Source organism: Petaurus breviceps, unplaced genomic scaffold, assembly GCF_028583685.1.
Source record: "Petaurus breviceps papuanus isolate PSGF00001 unplaced genomic scaffold, PetGlider_PUasm1.0 174, whole genome shotgun sequence".
Classification (NCBI taxonomy): domain Eukaryota; kingdom Metazoa; phylum Chordata; class Mammalia; order Diprotodontia; family Petauridae; genus Petaurus; species Petaurus breviceps.
Genome location: NW_027185761.1, coordinates 74329214 through 74352166, shown reverse-complemented (window position 1 = coordinate 74352166; position 22953 = coordinate 74329214). Strand labels below are relative to the sequence as shown.

Here is a 22953-nt window from a genome sequence, read left to right as displayed (position 1 = left end):
GTCCCAGCCTCTGCAGAAAGTTTTCCTCATTCTTCCTCCCTCCCTCTGCCTTCTCTTTGACTTTATCTTCAGTCCATCCTGTGTCTCTCTGGCTTCTATGTCATCGTTGACATATCATCTCCCCATTAGGTTGAAAGTTCCTCAAGGGCAGAGCCTGTCTTTTGTTTCTCTTTGTACCTATAGTGCTCAGCACAGTGCTTGGCATACAGTAAGCGCCTAATAAATCTTTGTTGCCCAACATTCCCTTACCATCTCACCAGCTGCAATGCCAGTCAGTCAGAGACCATCCCTAAGAGGTTTTAACCCTCTCATCTCAGAAGCGCTTAACTTGGGGCTCCACTGCCCAGGCTAGCAAGTGACCTCCTCATCTGACCCACTCCTCCAGACAGGCCACACATGACTCCCCAGCCATCTTCCCACTAGCTGTCTGGCTGCCATGCATGTACTCTCCTCAGTGCTCTCCCCCTCTCCTCCAGTTATGGAGATCATGGTCTCTCTCATTGGCTCTGCCACGGCTTCTGAGGGTGTATGCCAATTTACCGCCACATTCCCACCCCTCCTTGCCTTCTCTGTTGTCTAGACAGCAGTGGCCACCTTGATCACTTTCTCCCGTGGGTGATCCCTCTCTCTCTATTGCTGTCTTTCCTTTTCTCCTTGCATCCTGGGTGTCAACACAGTGTCTGGCACAGAGCAGCCTGACATACGCTCCTTTGTTCATTCATTCATTTGTTCAATTCCTTTACCACCTTCCTGGTTTTCTGACAATTAGGCAGTTTTTCTGAGGTTACACAAGGAGGTCGTCAGCCCTGGCACTGGCCATCAACTGAATGGACCATGATCTGGGGCCAGCTGTGCTCAGCCTCTGAGGCTGACTTACTGTGTTTGCTCAAGAACTAATTACTTTTGAGCTAAGAAAGAGCAGTGAGTTCACCTGTGGTCTCCAGTGGCTGATAAAGCCTAACTGTTGTCAGAGTGGCTACACATTGTTGAAGGATTAAAAATGAGGCATTGTGCCCTCAAATCTGGGAGTTACCAAGACCCAGAAGAGCGGGAACACGGAGGAGGCAATTGAATTTTTAAATTGCTCCCATCATGAGGGGCAACAAGACCCAGGAGTCACTGGGACATGGAGTATATGGATTTCCAGACACTATAAAGTCTAATGGCTTCTCATCTCAAGGATTCCAGCTCTTAGCACAGTTTCCAATACACAGTAAGAGTTCAATAAATACTTGTTGACTAAAGTGGACTGAATGCTGTTTCTAGAGACACAAAGACCTGGGTTCAAATCCTCTGCCACTTGTTAGCTATGTTGACCACAGGTCATTCATTAAACAGCTCTGAACCTCACCTTTCTCATATTTTAAATGGGGAAGATAACAGCACTTGGTCCCCAGAGGTGTTTTGTTGTGAAGATTCAAAGAGATCTCATGTTTGCTTGCACTTTGTAAACTTTAAAGTGTTCTATACATGCAGTGATCACTAGAAGGAATGGCACAGAGACCTAGTTTTTGATGTTTTTTTTTTAAGTTTTCCCATAACTCTCAGAAGAGTGTCCATGGTGATGATTGTGTCTGGGGCAATCTCGGGCTAAGGCCCGGGAGGGAGGCAGAGGAAAGGAAGGGAGAAAGAGAGTTGGTGTTTCCAGATAACTGAGAGGATGGCGCAAGAAAGAGAACTTAGGTCAGCAGCCCTTGATGCTCAATGAAGCAAAACCATCACTCATCCCCTTCCCTAAATCAGATTGATTAACCCTCTAAGTCCTAGAGCCTTAAATGTGCCCTCTCAAAGGAACTCAAGGTGGATCTACTTTTCTTGGCTGCCAAATCACCCTGCTGACTTCATTGAACTTCCAGTCCTCTAAGACCCTTGGATCTTTTTCAGTCTGTTTTCATTTTCTTTTTTACTGCATTTTTAATCAACAAATAACATAGACATTTTAATATACAAAGAAAAGGAAGAAAGAGGATTGTCTCAAACCAAAAAAAAATGTGGGAGGGACACAGAACACTTTCATCATCATTATCATCATCATAATAGAAGTAGTTAGCATTTATATATGGCTTTTAAGTGGCAAAGATATTGACATATTTCATTTGATCACTGTTGTTCCTACCTTATTGAATTTTGTATTTTTTTAATTAAAAAATCTGTACCAGAATTTTTTAGTTCCTTGGGCGAAAGATCTTTTTTGGACACTGCTGTCTAACCACACCTCACTTACTTGTGCATGGGAAGTAGATTATTGGACCTAAATCTATGGCATCATTAATCCCTATTCAGCATCATCTTGTTTGACCCTACCTAGAGGTCAGTGGGAATTCCAATCCAATGCCTGCACCAGAATCGAGTGCTGTTCCATCCCACCATTCCCAGCAGTTCTCATGTGCTTAGAAGGTTATGGTGACCAGTTTCCCAGCTCCCTGCCTTTCTGGAGCTGTTCAAGGTTGACTGTTGCTCATCTTTAGGGAGAAATGTGGGCCAGCTGGCCCCTCCCTCCCCCAGGTCAGTCTCCCAAGATGCTTTGCCAGCCAGCCAGTTCCAAGGGCTGTGCCAGAGTGGAGGAAGGAGATTGGCTAATAGTTCTTGCTTCCTTATTTTCATCAGTTATGTGAAGCAGCTCCATTATAAAATCCGAAAGTCTGAAGTTGGGCATTTCTTTTCAAACAAACCTTATCCCTTGGGGTTTTATCATTCGTCCTACTTTTATGGCCCTCTGTGAGGGCAGATGGATTTTCCTGTAACCTGGCTTTGATGGGATTATTTTTGAATATTGTATTGAATTAGCTTATCACTATGAAAAATAAATGTGTCTGGAAAAAAAGAAATAATGACTTGAGAGGGGGAAAGCCAGTCTCGTCAACTTGGTCAAACAACTGATTAAAAAGAAAAATAGCAACAAGGTGACGTCAGGAGGCCTCGAGGGAGTGGCTCTGCATAGAATTACCTCCAAGTCTCACGTTGATTGTGCCCTTCACACATGGCCTGACTATTGCCCTTCTATCTCGCCCCCATGTGAAATGGGTGAATGTTTAAAAGAAACCCAGTGGGCAAAGCTGGCTCAGAGGTCTCAGCAAACTGATTAACTCCAAATGGATGGGGGGAAATTTATGGTGCCTGGCAAATACGTGAAATGTTTTGACTTAGAGATGTATAAGGGATAGAGACAGGGACTAGAGTTGTGCCATCATCACTATAGGGAACTCCTAGGTGAGGAAAGTACTTCTTCCGGTGTAGGTTGGCACTTCTTTTGCAACTTATAGTCTTAGAGAGCAGACCAAAGCACTGAAGGGTAAGTGACTTGCCCAAGATCACACCAACCAGCATATATCAGAAGCCAGGTTTCCCTTGGCTCCAGGGTCAGCCTTCTCCATGACTCCACGCAGCCTCTCATTACATGGATATATTAATATTTATTTAAAACTTCATCCCCAAGACCCAAAAGTTATCAAGAAATAGAGTATATTGCCTTCCAGACACTATAGGGTATATGTCTTCTCCTCTTTGAGGTGCCAATATTTGCACTAAAACAGATTTTCTAATGCAACAGCCTCCCTAATGAGACTCTTGCTTCTAATTTTTATTCTCTTCAATCCCCTTTCTATCCAGTCTCCAATGTGATCTTCCCAAAGCTCACATCTGACTCCTCTGATAGAGACTATGGGATAAAATGCAAACTCCTCAATTTGGTCATGAAAGCAAAGCCCTTCACAGTCTGGTATCACCTCCCTTTCCAGACCTTTCTTCACACTCTCACAATCCAGCTAAATCATCCCATTTGTTATCCCCGGGAATCAACATTCCATTTCCAGCCTCCAAGCCTTTGCTCACCCTCATGTCAGGAATGTTCTCCTCTCTCTTCCATGTTTATAACTCTTTAGCAAGGTTCAAGTGCTCCCCTCTTATTAGGGATAATAAAAACCTTTAGTTACATTACCACTCGTTCCAAATGTTAATGACATTTCTCTTGTTAAAAGATAGGCTACTTACTTATCTTTGCACATGACAGAACCCTTAAGAGACTGGGAGCTCCCTGAGGGTAGCAAATTCTTGGTTGTTTTGAGCATGTATCCCTAGCACCCTTCAGCATCTAGACCAGAGGGGATGGGGACTGTTCTTGTGATTTCACTGGGATAGGCAGCTGCCTTCCCCAACCCATGCAGGCTGCTTCTCAGAGCTGCAGAGCATTCTCCAGAGTACAAGAAGGTTAATTAGCCCAGAGTCATCCAGCCCGCAGAAGTGGGACCTGAACCCCACCTGGGCTTTCTGGTCCCAAGGTCAGTCCACTGTCTGCTGTACCAAGCTGCTCCTCACATAGGACACAGTAAGCACTTAATAAGTGTTTGCTGATTGCAGTTGAGAGATAGCCATGAGTTCTTGTGGTATACAAGACCTCAGGCTCTGCTGAGGAAGAAAAAGAACCTGCCGGTTTGGATGCAGAATGAGACATCCTGGGATGTGGCCCACAGGGGGAATTAATTTTGTTTGGTCATATTTGTTACAATGGTTTTGGGTTTCTTTTGTGCTTTTTCTTTCCTATTGTGGAGAGAAAATGAATGTTTTTAATTGAAACAAACCAGCAACAAAGAAACAGGCAATGGCTCTGCCTTCAAAGACCTCCACCTTGCTGGTCTGCTGTGGGGTCGGGGTCTCTTCTGCATTTGGAAGGAGGCTTAAGGACTTTGTCTCAGCCCTCCTAACTACAGAGTTACCACAGATTTTCAAGTTGCTCCATTTAATTTTCAGGGATGCTTGAGATGAATACAAAGCACCGGGGTTTCCCCCTGTGTCTACAGGCACTGACTCTCCCCACCTCCTTCAGGTCTAGAGATGTCAATGCCATGATAGACTCTAGAGGGTCTCATGCTCTCCAGCAATCTATTGTAAGTCAAGAAAGAGCCTTGAAATGGTCAGACACAGACTGGTCAAGCTCTGGCCGACTCTGCTAATGCTGATGGCCTTCTAGAGCCCTGCCTGGAGGTCCTACCTTTGTAGATGGGGATGAAGCTGGTGTTTGGGTTGACCTTTCTATGACTCCCCCAGCAGATCAAGACCCTTCATCTCTCCTTTTGGATACCAGGGGTCACAACTTAGCAGTGGCCTGGTGAGCTAGAGTTTGGGGTCTTGAAATGGCAGGGTTTGCCAATGCATCAATGATACAAGATAGAAAAGCCAGTTACTTGGTGTCACTTCTTTCATGGTAAATGCTCACTGGACTACTCTAGGTGCTCTCTCCAGTGACTGACTTCCAGCGTTACATATGAGGAAGAATAAAGTTCTATTTCATCAGTCTCCAATGTCTAGGTGTGATTCTTGGTGATGGCCATCTCCTACAGACAGCTGGATGGAGACCAGAGGGGTACACAGTTATGTCTTGGGACAGAGGAAGGGACAGCTTTTTCCTGAAGGGCTAAGCCAGGTAGTATTATATTAGAAGAGAAAGGTAGAGATGGCCAATAAGGGGTGGGTGCAATCAACCTTGACAGTGTTAGCCAAAACAAAAATGAAAGAGCTCTCAGCCCAGAGCTTTTCATGGCAGTTTCTATGTAACCACACATACGCAAATGGAAACAATTTAAGTCTCGAACAATAGAGGGATGATTAAATAAATTAATGTAACAGAACTCTACAATGCAATTAAGATGGACATGTACAAGAAATACAAAGCATTAGGGAAAGACCTTTTTTGAAATAATTCCAAGAGCAAAAAGCAGACCCATAAGGACACACTACAACGATAGAAGAGGTGAATGAGAAGGAATGGATAAAGAAAGAGTCTGAATGGCCATGGAGAGAAGCAGGGTTATGATACTTTAAGCACTGAAATTAATGACTTTAATGTAAATATCTATTATTTTTCTAGAATGATCGATTACACACTAATTCTTTGCAAGTATTCTGGTTCTGAGCTAAGGTAATCTATTTGTTCTCTCTCACCAATGTCAACCCATTTCTTTCACATCTTTGAACAGGCTGCCCCCAAATCTGGGATTCCTCCCCCTGCCCACCTCTGCCTTTTGGCCTCTCCGCCTTGCTTCAAGGTTTAACTCAAGAGTTATCTCTTCTATATGGTATTCTCTCCCTGTCCAGTCCATATCCCTCATTCACCATGATCAAGGCCTAACCCTGCCCCAATTACTTTGTGTTTATTTTTTACATATTTGAGCATAGATATTCTGTGTGTATGTTATTTTCCCTAGGAGAATGGAAACTTCCAGAGGGCAGGTACTCCATTTTTGTCTTTATCCTCAGTACCTAGGACAGCCCCTGTACCTGGTAGTCTTTCAATATATACTTAGTGAATTGAATTGAATTGTAATGATTTTCAATGTAAATTCTCTTTTAAAATATTTAATTTTTAAAAGTGGGCTCATCCACGATGAGCAGAGAACCGGGGGCTCTTGAGAAAGAATGTTGCTTGGCATCAAAGTACCACTTCCAGGTTCTGCATAGTGCTTCTTTGCCTCAGAGGGTCTGGTATTCCAGGACCTAGAACAGTTCCCCTATTGCAAGAGTCTCTTACTTGATGTGCTTGCTTCATTTCAAGTCTCTCTTCTCTATGGTCCATCCAGGGGTAGACAATTGCCAAGCTGAGAGTCCTAGGCCATTGCTCTGACAATGTCACTCCTGCACCTGCTCAGGAATTCTGTGGCTTCCTGTGCTGCTTCTAGGACTCTGGTCTGACAAGTTTCGCCCACAGTACAACCTCCACAAACCACAGTTTGCTCTTGGTTTGAACCCTGCCTTATTCCTGTGCATCTGCTACGTGCTGTGATCAGCAACATTTCAACATGCTCTCAGGTACCTCTTCTGAAACTCTCGACCTGGGATGGGAAATGTCTACTGAGCATCCTGAACTGCCTGTTCCATAGATGTCTTAAACTCAATGTGTCCAACATAGAACTCATCATCGTCTCCCTAAACCCTCTCTTCTTCTACTGTTGGGGGCATCATCTAACAGCATTAAATTGACAAACATGCCTAAAAGCAGCAAAACCCAATGCTGGCAAGGATATGGAAAAATAGGCACAGTTGTCCATAGCCAGTAAAATTTATGAAATTGTAGAATATTTTTGAAAAGCAATCTGGCAGTGTGTAGTAAGTTACAAATATAATCAGACCCTTTCATCGAGTAATCACACTTTTGAAAACACACTCTGAAAGTATTATCAAAAACAGCCACAGAGCTATCAGTTCAAATATGTTCATAGCAGCATTATTTGTAATTGTAAAACAAACCAGCCAACCTGGAAGGAACGTGAAAGTCCAACAACAGAGCATTAGTCAAATGAGTTCTGGTATAACAGCACCATGAAATACATGAATGAATTAGATCATCAGTTTCAACAATTATAGAAAGACCCTTATGACATCGAGGCTTGTTGACTGTCTAATGCCTCATGCTGAGAAAAGGTAAGAGTGATGGAAAGATTGGGGAAGACCCCTCCTGTGGAACTCAGACACCATAGAAGGGAAGCTGATGGAAGTCTGAGGGTTAGGAACCGCCTTCTTCCAGGGCACAGCAGGTTTATGGAAATCCCGAGGATCCAATCAACCTAAGCTACAGCTCTTTCTCAAAGCTTTGCAGGGTTTCAGAACCAAGGACATATCTACCCAGACCAGAACCAGTGACATTTCTCATTCCTTGCTGAAGCTGGGGCCATTCCCTAGAACCGTGGACTCTGAAGGGAGTCTGGGGTTGAGATGATTCTGAATGAACCTGGGACTAAGTTCATGGTCTAGTTATTAAGAAGTCAATGGCCTTATTTATTTGGGGTCCCCTGGTCATTTTTCCCCCAGGTATTTCGGCGTTGGGAAGGACGGCTGATCCTCTCACTAGATGAAGGCAAGGGAGGGATCTGGAGGCACCATCCTCCTCCCCTTGGCTGACCCTAGCACTCCTACACAGAAAGGAAGCCCACTTCGTCCTGGCAGCTGTCAGGGGCTCCCACAGGCAGTGGCAATCTGTCAGGACTGGCTCTCACTGAACTGATGGTTCCATACTTAAGTTGTATCTTACTCTGCTAGCATCCCCCTGGGGAGACATTCTCACAAGTGAAGTTGCTAAGGGCAATTCTGAGAGAGGAGGGAGAAAGGAGGAGAGGCACTTTGTAGACCTTCAAGCACTGCAGCTAGGGGATGTCACAATGGACAGAGCACTGGGCCCCGAGTCAAGGAGACCTAGTTCAAATCCTGCCTCAGAGGCTTCCTACCTGAGTAACTGAGAAAATGACTTCCCCTCTCCCAGCCGCAACTTCCTCATCTGTAAAATGGGGACAATAATAGCAACCATTGCCCAGGATTGTTATGAAGATCAAATGAGAAAATATTTGTATTTGTTGTGGTGGTGGTTCAGTTATTTTCAGTTGTGTCTGACTCTTTGTGACCCCGTTTGGGGTTTTCTTGGGAAAAATACAGGAGTGGTTTGTCATTTTCTTCTCCAGCTCATCTTACAGATGAGGTAAATAGGCTTAAGTGACTTGCCCAGGGTCACACAGCTAGTGAGTGTCTGAGGCTGGATTTGAACTCAAATCCTCCTGGCTCCAGGGCCATCACTTGATCCACTACACCACCTAGCTGCCCATACAATTTCCAACTATTAAAGCACTATCTAATTGTTGTTGCTATTATTTTCGACCACACCTATGATTTCATTGGAATTGGGAATTTCCAGTGGCAAAGCTCCCCTTATCCATGCATATATACCACCAACATCCCTGAAATTTAGAGTCCTGGAGAGCTTCCTGGGGCACCAAGAACTAAAGTGACTTGCCCAGGGTCAGTGGAAAGACCTGAACACAAGTTGTGGTGACTGAAGCTGGTTCTCTACCAGGCCTACCATCACAATTATTATTATTTACTGAATCAGAAGTCCTTGCCAATTGGACTCTCTCAATCTCTCTCTATCTCTTTCTGTCTCTCTCTGTCTGTCTGTCTCTCTCTGTCTGTCTCTCTCTGTCTCTTTCTCTACCATGTCTCTGTCTCTCTCTCTCTCTCTCTCTATCTCTATCTCAAGTGCTTTCCTAGTATATACCAAAGAGAATTTGCCTAGTCTGAGGCTGAAATCCCAGGTTTCTGTTTGCTACCTGTACAGCTTTGGGCAAAATCATGACCCCTCTGGGCCTCAGTTTCCTCATCAGTAAAATGAGGGGTGGGATTGGATGACTCCTTTTTGGCCCACAGTCCATGATTTTATGTATACTATGTTCAATGTTCTCCTATCACTCAGTTTTCTAACAGCAGCATCAGACAGGATTTCCCAATGACTGAGTGAGGAAGTTCATTAAGATCACCTTTGAGAAAGAAGTCTGGTTGTAAGTCCAGCCTTGGGCTGGCTTAGATGAATCTTCCTCCCCTCAGTGTCCTCATCAATAATCCCCTTGACCTCACAAGGCTGAATTTTCAGTGTGGTATTAATTAGCCCAGCCACATATTTCTTGACTTTGCCACCTGTGGTTGGAAGCTAAGAGATAAGACTCACATCCTGTGCTTTTCCAGGCTTAGTGACTAAGGTCCCCACTTGCCCTTCCTTCCTTGGTCCTGTAATGCTGGGGGACAGACAAGAAAATAATCCCCTTCAAGTAGGGGGGCTGAAAGATTGAGAATTCCGTTAGCCAATAAGTAACTCTCTGACAATGGCTCTGTAACTTGAAATCAACTGAAAGGCATTCTCTTGTGACACGCATGCCAACCAGACAAGCCAACTTTAATTTTACAAATATGTCCCTTGCCATCCTTGAGCTTGGAAACATCACCAGGAGGAGGTCATGGGGAACAGTGATAGAACCTTGGTGCCTCAAAGGAACTGGCCAATTTCCAGCCCCAGGGTTCCAGTTTCCTCCTTGCCTGAGATCATAGACAAAAGAATGGCTGGTTCCTGGACCCTTTTGCAAGCTCCTTGGGTGCTAGCCTGGACAGAGAATGCAGAGGGCTTTCCTGAGCTGAGCACTACTGGCTGAGTGATTAGGCACCAATAGCAAGACAAAAGAGAGATGAGAAACTTTGAGACCCAAGTCATGATGGCTTCATCTGGGAATTAATTGTCAGCATCCTTACTGCTTTGATAAAGGTTAAAGTCTTTTCTAGCTCTTCTTCTCACTAGAGAGTGAGGAAAAAAGGGTGGGAAGAGGTGGGGCTGTCATTCCAACCAATTACTGGTAGAGGCTGGTGCCCCAAATGGGGATGTGTTTAGTAATTCAAATTGTTGTTTTGAACTCAAATTGAATTAAGAACTACAATGGCCACTTACTCATCTTTTAAATTGGAATCCCCTGAAATTAGTATCAGGGAATTCTTGAGGAGTAGCTGTACTAGACCTCTGACCTCTATCTCTATCCCCAATTACTCTATATGCAGGGTGGTCACCTATCCTGTCTCCCTGAGCTTGAGGGAAGAATCTGATCCCATCTAGCCCAGCCCAGCTGGAACACCAGGGAGGTTCCTGGGGACGCCTGCTTTCAATCTCTCCTGCTGTGAGCTCTTCAGGCTCATTTTCCCTGTGGAAGCCAAGTGCAGCTCACTGTCTTTCCTATACACTCTCCCCAGCACCTCTCTCCTTGCTTGGGGCCAAATGATCACGATTTTTAAACCTTTTCCTTACAGGTTCCAATCAGCATACTAGAAAACGCAGGGAGCAGCCCAGTCTGCAGGCTGAAGAGAGATCATCTTATTCTGTGTGGACTACCATCCGTGTCTTAAAGAGCCACAAGTGAGCACGTCTTTTTTGCATCCTTTCCTGCATACCTGAGACTTGACTCTAACTGCCAAAGAACTGAGTCATTGAACGCCGGGGATCAATCGGTTAAACATGCAGAATGAAACCCTGGGGTTAAGCAGGCTTTTAGAGGCAGCTTCTTGCTAGAGTGATACCGATTGTTGAGAGAAGGGAGCTACGTGGCCAAACTCTGCACCCCTGCTCACGGCTCTACCTCCTTTAAACCCCAAGGATGCCCTGCACTGGGTCAGAGTTCCATCTGGCCACCTCCATACCCTAGTTCTTGGCCAGGAGCTGCCCCTATTCCACCTTCACTGAGTTGGTTTCACTGGGTTGCTTAATCATTTCCCCTATTACTGCTCAAAGAATGAGAATCTCATCCTTACTGACAGGATTAACCCTCAGGGCACTGAGCAGCAGCTCTGGGAATATCCTTTCCCTAACAAGCCACGGCTTCCATACTTCCCATATGCCAAGCCCCTACCCTAACTTTGCAGACCCTGGTTTTCCTGGGCTCAAAAGGAGGGAGTCCCATTCTGGTTCTCCCAATCATTGCTTCTGACTCACCCAACCAGCGAAGGCAGAATAGGCTTGAACCTTGGGTGCTTGCTGAGTGTTGGTGGATTTAATTGGAAAGACCCAATCCATTTCAAAGAAGAGATTCATTTGGAGAAATGAAGGAAGAGAAGAGTGAGGCCAGGGGCAGCTGTGGTGAGCGGAGCAAGGCATGGGCATCAGCTGCTCTCTCAGTCCTCTGGGGGACTTTGGTCCAGGGCTGGGCAGACCATTGTAATGACCTCCTCTATCACAATGCACACACTGGTGGTTACACACAGCAGCAGCTCCTGGTCCTGAGCCGAGAGTGTTCTCGCTTGGGGCAGGGCATCCCATTGTCTCTTTTCATAAAGGGATATTTATCTTCTTTGAAATGGACTGATTCACACAGGGAGCAAACCCAGACTTTCCACACACTAATCCTCATTAGGCTAACTGGCATCCCATGTAACAAACAGCCAGCAATATCGCACCATCCCCCAGGAAAGCCTGCTAGGTAACCCCCAAATCACGATGCTTTCCCCTCACGCTCTGAGCTTAGACAAGAGCAGGACAAAGGCAACGTTTATGTTTGGGCTATACAACCCTGTCGAGCGACCCGCCCCGTCAGGCTGAGGTTTACTCACAGAGGTCCTGGAGGGCCATCGTTCCCACCGCTAGCCTGGGGCTGGGAGCCGGAGGATGCCGCGTGTCCTTCTGCCTGCCTGGGCAGCTAACGCCGAGCTGGATGAGCAGATGGTCCTTGGGGAAGCTCTTTAAGGAAATCCGTTTTCCAGTGAGCCATGTGAACGGAGCTCCGCTGCACACCTTGGCATGGCAGGCAGCTCAAGTCCAGAAGAATAATAAGCATGGGGTTTTGCTTATGTTGATAGTGCGAGAGCCCAAGGGTGCTCGGATTGGCAGGAGCCAAGGACAGAGCAGCCAATCCCAGGGAGCCTCCATTCCAGGGAAACTCCTGCTCGCTTATGTAGCATCTTCGAGATCAGCTTTTCGAGGAAGGTCTTTTTGCTTAGAGCATCACAGGAAACAAAGCATGCCTTCATCTAGATTTGGGGGCCCCAGGTCCTTCCGATTTTCCATCCTCCCCTCCCCAAGGCTCCTGACGAGGAACCTTGTTTCCCGTACGGAGAAGGGGAGGAAAAGAAGCAGAGGAAAAAGCCTGCTGATAGGCTGCAGAGAGTTCAAATTCATCGCCTTCCACCTTGTTGGGAGAAGAGCAGGGGAGAGCACCCGGGCTCAGTAATTACGGATTCGGTCGTCATGGAAACCGACGGGATGCAGCGAGCTGGATTTGTTAGAACAGCTGCTGCCAGACTCATAATCAACCGCAATCTCGAGCCTGCCTCCCTCCCTCCCTCCCACTCCCCTGGCTGCTGGGATTTGATTGTGAGTTTGTTTTCTCCTTTCTCTTGACATTCAGCATTTAAACCTCAGGACCGGGGTGTTGCCCCACTTCTCAGAAGCGCACGGCGCCTCCATTCCTTGGGCGCTAACTTAGAAATGCCCGAGGCCATGAGGCTGGCCAGCCACGGCATCCATCTGGGAGTGTGGGCATGATGCGGGTGCTCGCCGCTGGAGAGAGTGCGCGCGCACGGCCCCCCCACCCCCACCCAGAGTTCCGTAATTGCTAACCTGCAGCATGATTGCAGCATGCCTTACAATCTTTAACTCAGGGGTCAATACATGCAACATTTGGCTGGAATCCTCCTCTACCTCAGGGCTCCAGGTTTGCTTCAAGTCCTTGAAGACACCCGTGTTTGGGGTTCCACTGCTTTCCCCCAGCACCCTCTCTTCAGGGCTCCTAGAACCCCCCAAAGGGAAGCTCCGGGTCCTTGTCTTAGGCTCCAGGCGCCTCCTTCCTCTCCTCTCCTCCCTTTCTTCCCCTCTAGTGTTCCATATCCAGGAGGCAGAAAGGGGGATGCTTCTGGAGGTGTCACTGGCTTCTTCCCTGGCAGCAGAGTCCACCACTGAGCAGGGATCCTCATTGCTATTCCCAGAACACTGACTTCAAGGCTTGCAGGGCAATTGAGGTATACTTTGTCATTAGATCCTTGAGAAAGCCTTGGAAGATAGGCAGTGCAGTCTATGATCCCCCATTGTACAGATGAGAAAGATGAGTGAGGCCCAGAGAAGGGTCACACAGGTAACAAATGCTGGATGTGATCTTTGAGCCCCAGTCCTTCTGACTCCCAGGTCCAGACTCCATCCACTGGGCCACACTATCTATCTCTCATGGCTTTTTGTCTTGGTCCTGTATAACCCAGGACTGAGTCTGATTTTGCAAGTAGTTCTGGCTTACCCCTCAGCATTAGAGGGAGCTATGAAGTTTCTGTACCACAGAGGGCTGCCATCTTGCTTTCAGCCAGAGAGATTCAGTAGGAATTCCTCTCCACCCCCACAGCTGAGACTGTCAATGAGCATAACAGCACCAGACCCTCTTTGCTTAGCAGCTGAGCAAAAATGTGGGAATGAATGTAGTTCTCAGGAGTGAGCCTTTGCTGCCATTTTGGGACACCTCTAACAGGTAGGAAGTTTTTCCTGACCCCAAGACCAGATCTGCCTTTTCCCACCTTCCTTGTTTCCCTCTCTGGGGCCAAGCAGAGTAAGACATGAACCAATGCCAATCTTGCAAAAATCTGAAAGCGCTTTCCATGTCCCTTTCCCCTGACATCTCCTTTCAAGGCCAAGCACCCCCAACTCCTTGAACCACTTGCTTTTTGGCATGAACTCAAGGCACAGAAATGAAAGCAAGTCATTTAGGGAAGGAGAGAATATGAAAAACTGGAGAAAATCAGCAAGGCTTCCCATGGGAGGCTAGTCGTGAGGTGAGCCTTGGAGAAAGATTCTTTGAGGTAGAAGCCGGGAGGAAGGGCGAGCTGAGAAGGAAGCATGGCAGATGAAGAGGCCTGGAGGGAGGAAAATGCCATGGGCGGGACAGGCAGGGGCTTTGAGCCTGGAAGCTGTGCAGAGAATTGAATGGAAGGGGAAGGAATCAGAGGAATGGGGAGCATTGTTTGGGGTGGGGTGGGGGGGCAAGAACATGAGCCAGGGTGCTGGCCGTGGGAGGGTAAAGAAGAGCTGGGCTCTGTGATGTCAAGCAGACGGAGGCAGCGGCTGACTGAATGTGGGAGGGGAGCAAGAGGGAGAAATCCAAGCTAACTGCAGCTCAGAGGCAGAGGGATGGGGAGGCTTAGCTGAAGCATAGGAGGAAGTGAGGGCACAGAAAGGGAAATGATGAGCTCCATCTGGGGCTTGTCGGTGGGATGTTGAGCTCAAGTCACCTGGAAGGGGCTGGAAATGTGCATCTGAAACCTGGGAAAGTGATCAGGCTGCAGATGGAGATTTGGGCACCATCTGTCTAAAGGGGAAGGCTGACCTTGGGGGAGGGGATGCGGTCAATGAGGGTTTCAGATCAGACCTTGGACAGTAGTGACAGGCAAGTCTCAGCAAGGAAACAGGGCTAGCCAGTTGGGTGGAGCAGCTGGACAGGGCAGGGGCTGGAGGCTGGGGAAGGCCAGGGTGTCCAAGGAGATCCAGTGCTACCAGGATATAGGAGAGGAGGGAGGCCACTGGCTGCGGTGAGTGGGACATCAGCAGGGACTGCTGGGACAGGGGCTTTGGCCAAATTGCTGGGGAGGCACTCAGACTGCAAAGGGCTGGAGAAGGGTTCTGAGAGGGAGCAGAGTCAAGGGGCAGAAACTGCTCCTAAGAAATGGGCTGCTAAAGGGAGACAGGATTTGGGGGCTTCAGAGGAGCATGCCTGACTTTGACCCAGAAGGCCTGGAGTTCGAATCCTGGCTTGTCTCTTTTGTCCCGAGATGACCTTGAGCTCTGGCCCTTAGTTTTCTCCTCTTTCAAGTGGCCTAGATAATCCCTAAGGTCCTTTATGGCTCTCTGATGCCATAAGCAGGATCTTGGGAAGCTGCCATCTTCCTTGCCTGTCAGTAGGGAAGCTTAATTTTAAGCACAGTTGTACCTTTGCAAAGAACTGGGATCTAGGAATCCCTTGGGGGAAATTAGAGCTGCCTGAGGATGGGAGTTAAGGAGAGGGTGGGGGCAGAGAGAACAAGATGGTAGAGGTGCCCCCCCATGTGGATGAAGCAGTTACTATGTTCTCCCAGGGGAGGGGGGACACTTGGACATCACTCAGGTCACAACTTGGGAGGAGTCAGTGAAAGCTAACAGAGGCTGGGCTGGGGAGTCAGTGAGAGCTGGCAGAGGGTTGGGCTGGGGGCTACCTGACCATTCTGGGAAGCTGAGGCAGAGGGAGCAGGAGAAAGATACCTGAGCAGAAAGGATGGCTAATGGAGTTGATCTGTGGAGGAGACAAGAGACAAAGAAGAGGGACATCTCCCCTGAGTCAGGAAGACAGCCAAAGGGAGAGAGCAAAGAAGTGGGAGGTTTGAGGTAGAGGGTGGCAAAGCCTGAGGCCAGAGGAGGCCGGGGACAAGAACAAACCTAGCCCTTGCCATGCCTGGAAGGATGAGCATGGCCATGGGGGCTCAGTCTGCAAGGTCAGAGGGACCACTGCCTATAAATGCATTCATGCCAGGGGAGAAGCTGGCTGGGAATTTCCCAGGACACCTTGAAGTTTTGTTCTTTAGAATTTAATCTATTTAACAATTAACAATTTAATTTAGCAATTTAACAATTTGAAAAATGTTGATTATGTGTTTCCCCTGTGCCAGGTACTGGGAAAATGAAGCCCACAGTCTCAAGAAGCATAGAGTGTAACAGGCACGACTCAATGTACCAGACATGTGGGGACAGGAAGCATTCCGTCTTCAGAAACTAGATAAAGAGCTCAAAAAAATAGAAAAGGGGAGAGATTGGATCCTTTTTAGCCGGGGAAGGGAGATCGGGGACAAAGGAGATAGTGACAGCCCAGGTAAGCCTGGGAAGAGGAGAATTTCAAAAGGAAGAGACAGGGAGAAAATGTGTTCTAGATGAGGAATGAGCTGCAGCAATGTGTGTGTATGTGGGTGTGGGTGTGGGTGTGTGTGGATGGGGAGGGGGTCCCCAGTGTTCAAGTAAATGGTGAGAGATGGACAGGTAGCCTTGGGAACCACCAAGCAAAGAGGCGACAGGTGAGCTCCAAGGGAGCCGGTGATTTATTGGAATGTGGTTGGGTCTGGGTGTGCCATCATCACACAGGGTGATGTCTCTCTATAATTCTGTCTCTGGTCTCTAACCAGAGCCAATTAATGGGCTCTAAACCCATTCTGACAGATGATGGTCACATAGCCAGAATTGCCCATTGGTGGCCAATCAGGCCAGAACTGAGCACAGAAATGCCAAAATACAAAGACCAAGCATGGCTCATCCTGAGGGTCTCCCATTTCGGAGCCGATAGCCCAGTGTTCTTCCAAATGGGACAGAAGAAGCAATGATTGGCTTCTCCTTCACATCAGTGGAGGACATGGCGCTGCCTGGCTGGGGGCTGGCCACAGATGCCCCAGCCCTCTCTGTCCTGGGCAATCACCAGTCTTGCTCACTTTTTTCAAAGCATCTCTCCCAAATGGTGAGGGACATTCTTCAGGACTTTCTATATTCTGGGGGCTTCTGTCCTGAGCTCAGATTGTCCATCTATCACCCCTTACTTCTAACTGCACCACTGCCATTCCCTGTTCATCCTTCCTACTAAGAGAAGTGAGAGAGCAGAGTGATTTCTCATCCCTGGAGTTCCAGATCAAATGAAGCTGTGCCCAATGCCAACATATCTATCAATATTTCATATGTGTAAATATTTATTGAAATGCATTAAATGCACATGGCTCCTTTCTTTTTCTGGAGAAATCAGTTTCTCAATCACTCTCTGGGAAAAGAACCAATTTTATACAAGCCTAGAGGGTTCAGCCACCATCTCTCCATCTCTCAGGCCCATGAATCACTTTGACAGGTCAATAGGCACTTGGACAATATATGTTACCTGGTTTGGTGTTACACAAGACCTTGGACAATGGCAGAACAGGACAAGCCCAAATCAGGACAAAGGAATGGGAGGGTTGGTTACACAGAACAGAAACAAGAAGGGCAAGTCCTCAGAAATCCTCAGAGTTGTGGACAAGCAGGTTCATTTATGCTGCCTATGGGGAATTCAATCAATCAATCAATCACAAACTTATTGAGCCCTTCCCTGTGCCAGACACTCTGCTGGCTCTGGGGCTGCAAAGATGAAAATGATGAACCAGTCCTTATCCTGAGGGTTTACATTCCACTGGGGGGAGTATACTGCATACGTCCCTACATACATGCACACATGAATTATTTATGTATAGTATATACATATAGGTATATACAATACGGATAGACACGCACATGTGTGTATACCTACACAGGTGCTTATATACATACATACATATACACACACTTAGATTTAGTTAATGATTTGGTCAATCCCCCATATTTGATAGTCACAGAAAGCAGAGTGGATGGCAGAGGTAATGAATTTCAGTGTGTTAACAAGGTGTTATTACCCATCCAATACCTTCTCTGATGGAAGTAAAGGAAACCTGGCCGTTTGACATCCAGAAAATCAGCCAGGCTTCTGAAGGTCATTAAAAAATGGCGTTTCTAGTTCTGTGGACAGCCCAGGCTGTGAGCCCAGCTGTGGAGGAAGAACACAGACCCTGAGAGGAAATGCTCTTATAAGGGGTTGGGGGTGGACATCTCTTTACTTCTTTTCCATCCTCAATAGCCATGTTCATTTGAAAGGGAGCTGCTAAATAAGGAGGAGACCTTGTATCTGCCAGGACACCCACTCTTGAGAAACATGAATGCAAGGAGGGCATCCTAGGGAAGACAAAGCTTCTGGGTATAAGGAATGTAACAGAAGAAGGGGGCCAACCTTCCACTCAAGAGAGAGCTAGTCCTGGCAAGATAGGAAAGGTGTGAGGAGGAACAGAGTCTGGGTGCCCAGAAGAGACACTGTGCCCAGGGGCTGGCCTGGGAAGGATTCCACGAGGAAAGCAGAGAAGCTGAAGCCCTTCTGTACCCAAACTGAGTGCTGCCTGGCCCACAGGGGCCCCTACATGGGTGCCAGTGAGCTTAGGGCCAAGCTTACACTTCCCACAGATGCTGTCAGTGTCTATGGAAGAGTGTGCCCCAGGATCCTGGAGAGGGGTTTTGCTTTGCAGTTTGTGAGTAAGAATGTCATTTGAGTAAATACCTTTGTTAAAACACAGCTACTAACTGGCCGTGTAACCTTGAGCAAGTTACTTAACCCCGATTGCTTTAAAAAAAAAATTTGGGGCGGCCAGGTGGCTCAGCGAGTAAGAGCACCGGCTCCAGTGTCAGGATGACCTGGAGACCTAATCCCGGGCTCGGACACTCAGCACCACACCCAGAAATAACTGGCCGTGTAACCTTGAGCAAGTTACTTAACCCTGATTGCTTAAAAAAAAAAAAAACCATCTACTTCACCTGGCATGACCATTTAGAGTAACTGCACTGGTGAAGGCTAAAAGCCATAGTTTTAGAAGTCAGCACCAGCAGGGTCCCCATTCTCTGGGGACCCAACTAGGAATGCAAGCACAAGATGGAACAGAGAGGAAGGAAACAGAGACCCCCCAGCCTCCCTCAAGATGGATTCCTTCTCCCTCTAGAGTCGGAAGCCTGGCCTGGCCTGCCAAGGAGCCAGAAGCTCAGCCTTGTAACTGTCCTCAGAAGTGTGTTTGACTTTCTGCCATTTAGTGACCACACTGCCTTTAATTATAACAGAAAAAAAACGTTTACACGTTATAAAGGGATCGCCGGCCTTGTTTGCCCATTAACATCTCATTATCTGTTAGCCGCTCCTCATTTTCTATTACTATAACTGTGGTCGGGGAGGGTTGGCCAATAAATACAAGATAATTTGGGGTGGAGGTTTATTATCTGTTGGGGGTGGGGTTGTTGGGAAAAGTTTTGTGTAGAAGAAGGCACTTGGAGCTGAGATGGAAGAAACATGGGGTTTTTATGAGGCAGAAGTGAGGGTGGAGAGTATTCCAAGCATGGGGGACAGCCAGTTTGTACAAAGGCAGACAGAGAGAAGAGAGGAGTAATCCTGTGTGTAGGAAACAGTTTGGGGGGAAGGAAGTGTAAGTGGGTAAGAAGCCTACGACTCTGGTCCAGGGAGAGTGAACGACTCTGGTCCAGGGAGAGTGAACGAGGGCCTCAGCTAGGGTGGGGGCCACAGCAGTGCACAGAGAAGATCAGGAAGGGACAGGTGAGTGTGAGGGAGGGGCTGGACAGCACCCAAGGTCTTGAATATGGGTCAATGGTGGCTCCCTTGACAGAAATAGGGAAAGTGGGAAGAGGGGGTGACTTTTGGGGGAAAGATGCTACGTTTTGTCTTGACCTTGCCAAGTTTGAGATGTCTGACAAATCTAGCAGTAGAGGGCTAATAGTTAGCTGGAGATGCCTCCGCATAGCTCAGAAGAGAGAGGGGTTAGATGTTGACCTGAGAGGCAGCTGATTAGAGAATTTAGCATTTGAATATTGGGATAAATATAATATTGGGAGCAGATGATTCTCTACCACAGACCTCGGGGCATGGTCCTACTCACCTAATGCATAGAACATAAACTTCTTATTCCTATTCTGAATCCAGATTGATTATCAGCTTGCTAAGAGTAAATTTCTCATAGCTGCTTTTTTTTTTCTTTTTTTGAAGGGGGGAAGGCAGGGCAATTGAAGTTAAGTGACTTGCCTAAGGTCACATGACTAGTAAGTGTTAAGTTTCTAAAGCTGGATTTTAACTCAGGTGCTTCTGACTCCAGGGCCAGTGCTCTATTCTCCATGTCACCTAGCCACTCCCAGCTTCTTTTTTCTCTATTATCCATGGCAGATAGCCATGAAATGTGAACCACTGGTCCTTGAAAATGCCGGTGAGAAGCTATTCCCATCTTTCACAGTTGACAGATGAATGGCCCAGTGGCTTAATTCTTGCAAAAACTAAATGTATAATTTAATTATATTGCTCAGAACTTTTATCAGACAAGGACTGACTCATCACTGACGTTGGAGTAGTTCCTTAATCAACTGTCTATATACAGTCAGACTACCAACTTATTAGACCAAAGATCAAAATGAATATAAAACTAGGAGGAAGAGTAAAAACAAGAAAAAAAAATGTCTCTCAAAGAAAATAGTTCAAATTGGACCTATTTAAACAAACCATTGGTGCAAAAGTCAGGAAATGGATGGAGGAACCAATATAAACACTGGTTATAATCATCTCCTAAAGAATTGTAACTGGTGTCAATTGACTGCCATTTACAGGAAGAGCAAAAGAACCCAGAAATGTCCTCAGTCAGCAAACATTTGCTCTCTTTACCAAGAGGAGAGATGTGGTGACCAAGTTTTAAAATATAAACTTGTTCATAAACTATTATGGAGGGGAGGGTGGGGGGTGAGTGATAACAAGCAGACAGAAGCAGCAGAGGGGAAAAATTTAAAGAAATCTTGATAAGAAACTCAGCTTAACAAAATCACCCCAAGGGTGTTAAAGGATGAAAGAGGAAGGCGGAAGACAAACAAAGAATGGGAAAGATCTGAAGGATTTTTGTCACCAACTCTTCACTATGGAGAGGCAAGGCACCAGACTTGGACTCCATCATCCTGGTCCTGGATATGCTGAAGGAGGAAATGGAAAGGAAGATCACAAAAATAAAATTGGGAAAAAGAGCTAGACGAGACCCAGGAGATCCACAGTAGAGATGACAAAATGTGGGGGGAAGACAGCATTGAATTTCAAGATATGTGAAAGAGGGGTGGATACCAAAAGCATAGGGGGAAAAGTGTCAGACCCTACTGTGATTCTATTCAAGAAGGTAACCAAGGGAATGTTAGTAACTGCCAGCTCCTATGCCTGTCTTATCAACTCTACAAACTTTTTGAGGCTAATCTACAGATAATGGAATGCATCCCTGAGGAGGAAATAGGGAGGCTTTCCTAAATGATACTGCATAGCAGACACAGGCACACACTTACTGACAGGAATAGAGAGTGCAGGATACCATGGTGTTGATGGTGGATAGTTAGAGAAAAGCCTCTGTATCAGAGGCTTCAGATTCCAGAATTATAGAAAATTCTTTGATTCAGAAGGAATAAATGAATGAAAAAATATGTATTAGAAGTGCTTACTATGGGCCAAACACTGTGCAATGCTCTTGGAATGCAGCCCCTGCCCTCAAGGAGTTTACATTCTAACAGAGGGAGGCCAGTAAAGGACTGTCTCACAAGCAGGTATCTCTTGGCATAGCCCAAACCACATCACATTCTGTCAAAGATGGGACATCATTGGCAACCTGGTGATTAGTGATGCCAAGTGCTACCATCAAAGAGCGTGACAGATGCTGGCCAAACGTTTGCTGCCTCCTGAAAGAGAGATTCCTCCAAGGGGGTGAGGTCACAGTGGGAGATGTGGTAAGGATGACATCCAGCTCGGGAGTCAGGCTGAGCCCCGTAAATGGGACTTGTGGTAACTCAAGGTCCTCCTGCCCACACAGGAAAAGCAAGCAAGGGAAACATGCTGATTTTCTGGACTGTTGGATGCAGTTTACTAGATAGCCCAGGGAGCTAGTCTCTCCCTACCCGTGGACAAGGAATTCCTCTGTGAGGGCTGGAGGAGGAGAGTTGGCTGGATAGTCTTTCGGAAATGACAGAGTTCTTTTAAATGACACCAAAAAAAGGGATACCTGATATTCTTCCAGTGATTTTGTATGGATGGCTGAGTCATGGAAAACCACAGCCTCCAATGAACTGAGGGTGATGCTTATCCAAAGGACAAAGGAATGTGGGAGTTGGTTCCAACACATTAAAAACAAGAGAGGAATTTTACAGGAAAAAAACAAAAAACCAGCATCAAGCACAGAAGCAGAGAGCTGTATGACTGGTAACATCAGTCTGATCCCATGGCAAGCGGTGGAGAGAGCATGTGCTCCACGTGAATCCCTGCAATGTGAAAGACCCCAGCCCACAAGGTGGGTTTGTGGTAGGGCTGGACGGGCAGGGATGGAGAGACCAATGCCCACAAAATCACAGATCTACCAAAGGAACAACATCCAGGCGACAGCTGTCACGCAGCCCATTAAGGTCTGCAAAGTGCTCTGTGTAGTCTGAGCCCAGGGACATCCCTGGGAAGTGGGTGCTAACATTATCCCCATTTTACAGATGAGGAAACTGAGGTTAGAGTGGCTAAGTGACTTACCCTAGGCTACTTTTTTGATGTGAAAGGAGATCTTGCTGAGTCCAAGTCCAAACCTCCTTCTGACATTCCACCAACCTGCCAATGAGTCTGTGCATCTTAAATCATGACTTGGGGGAAAGTCCATTGGTGATATGAATATGAATTGGTCACAAAGGGAAATAATTGAATTATTAAAATGCAAAAGAATTGACCACTCTCTTCCCTCCTGGAAAGGCACTGACAAGATGCATGTGGATGAGATGGGCTAATTAGGCCCTTGTCCCCTGGGATTCCCTGACATCCATCCTAATAAGCCCCGAGATACAGACGCTCATTCACAGGACATTGGGTTTGCATAAGCCAGCCTTTGTGGGGCTTCTCCCCACTGTGAAAACCAGGAAGCAAACACCAGTTTCATCTGTAAACTCAGCCCCAAGGAAGGCTTCTGCCATCCCAGGCCCTCGGCTAGGGAGGAAAGTTTGCCCAGAATTCCTCCTCTGGTACCTGGACTGCT

At 46.8% G+C, this 22953-nt stretch overlaps 1 protein-coding gene across 5 annotated transcripts in view; it reads right to left on the bottom strand.

Moving 5' to 3' along the window:
• The window catches only part of ELMO1 (engulfment and cell motility 1), a 391469-nt gene that overhangs the window by 98390 nt on the left and 270126 nt on the right, over positions 1 to 22953 (bottom strand). Inside the window, exon 1 of one of the 5 annotated variants that reach the window (XM_069084409.1) lies at positions 11896 to 12488. The exons of the other annotated variants lie outside the window; for them this stretch is intronic. The gene's annotated coding sequence lies outside the window, so the exon portion shown is untranslated. Of the gene's footprint in view, positions 1 to 11895; positions 12489 to 22953 lie in introns of those variants that run through there. 5 annotated transcript variants of the gene reach the window in all.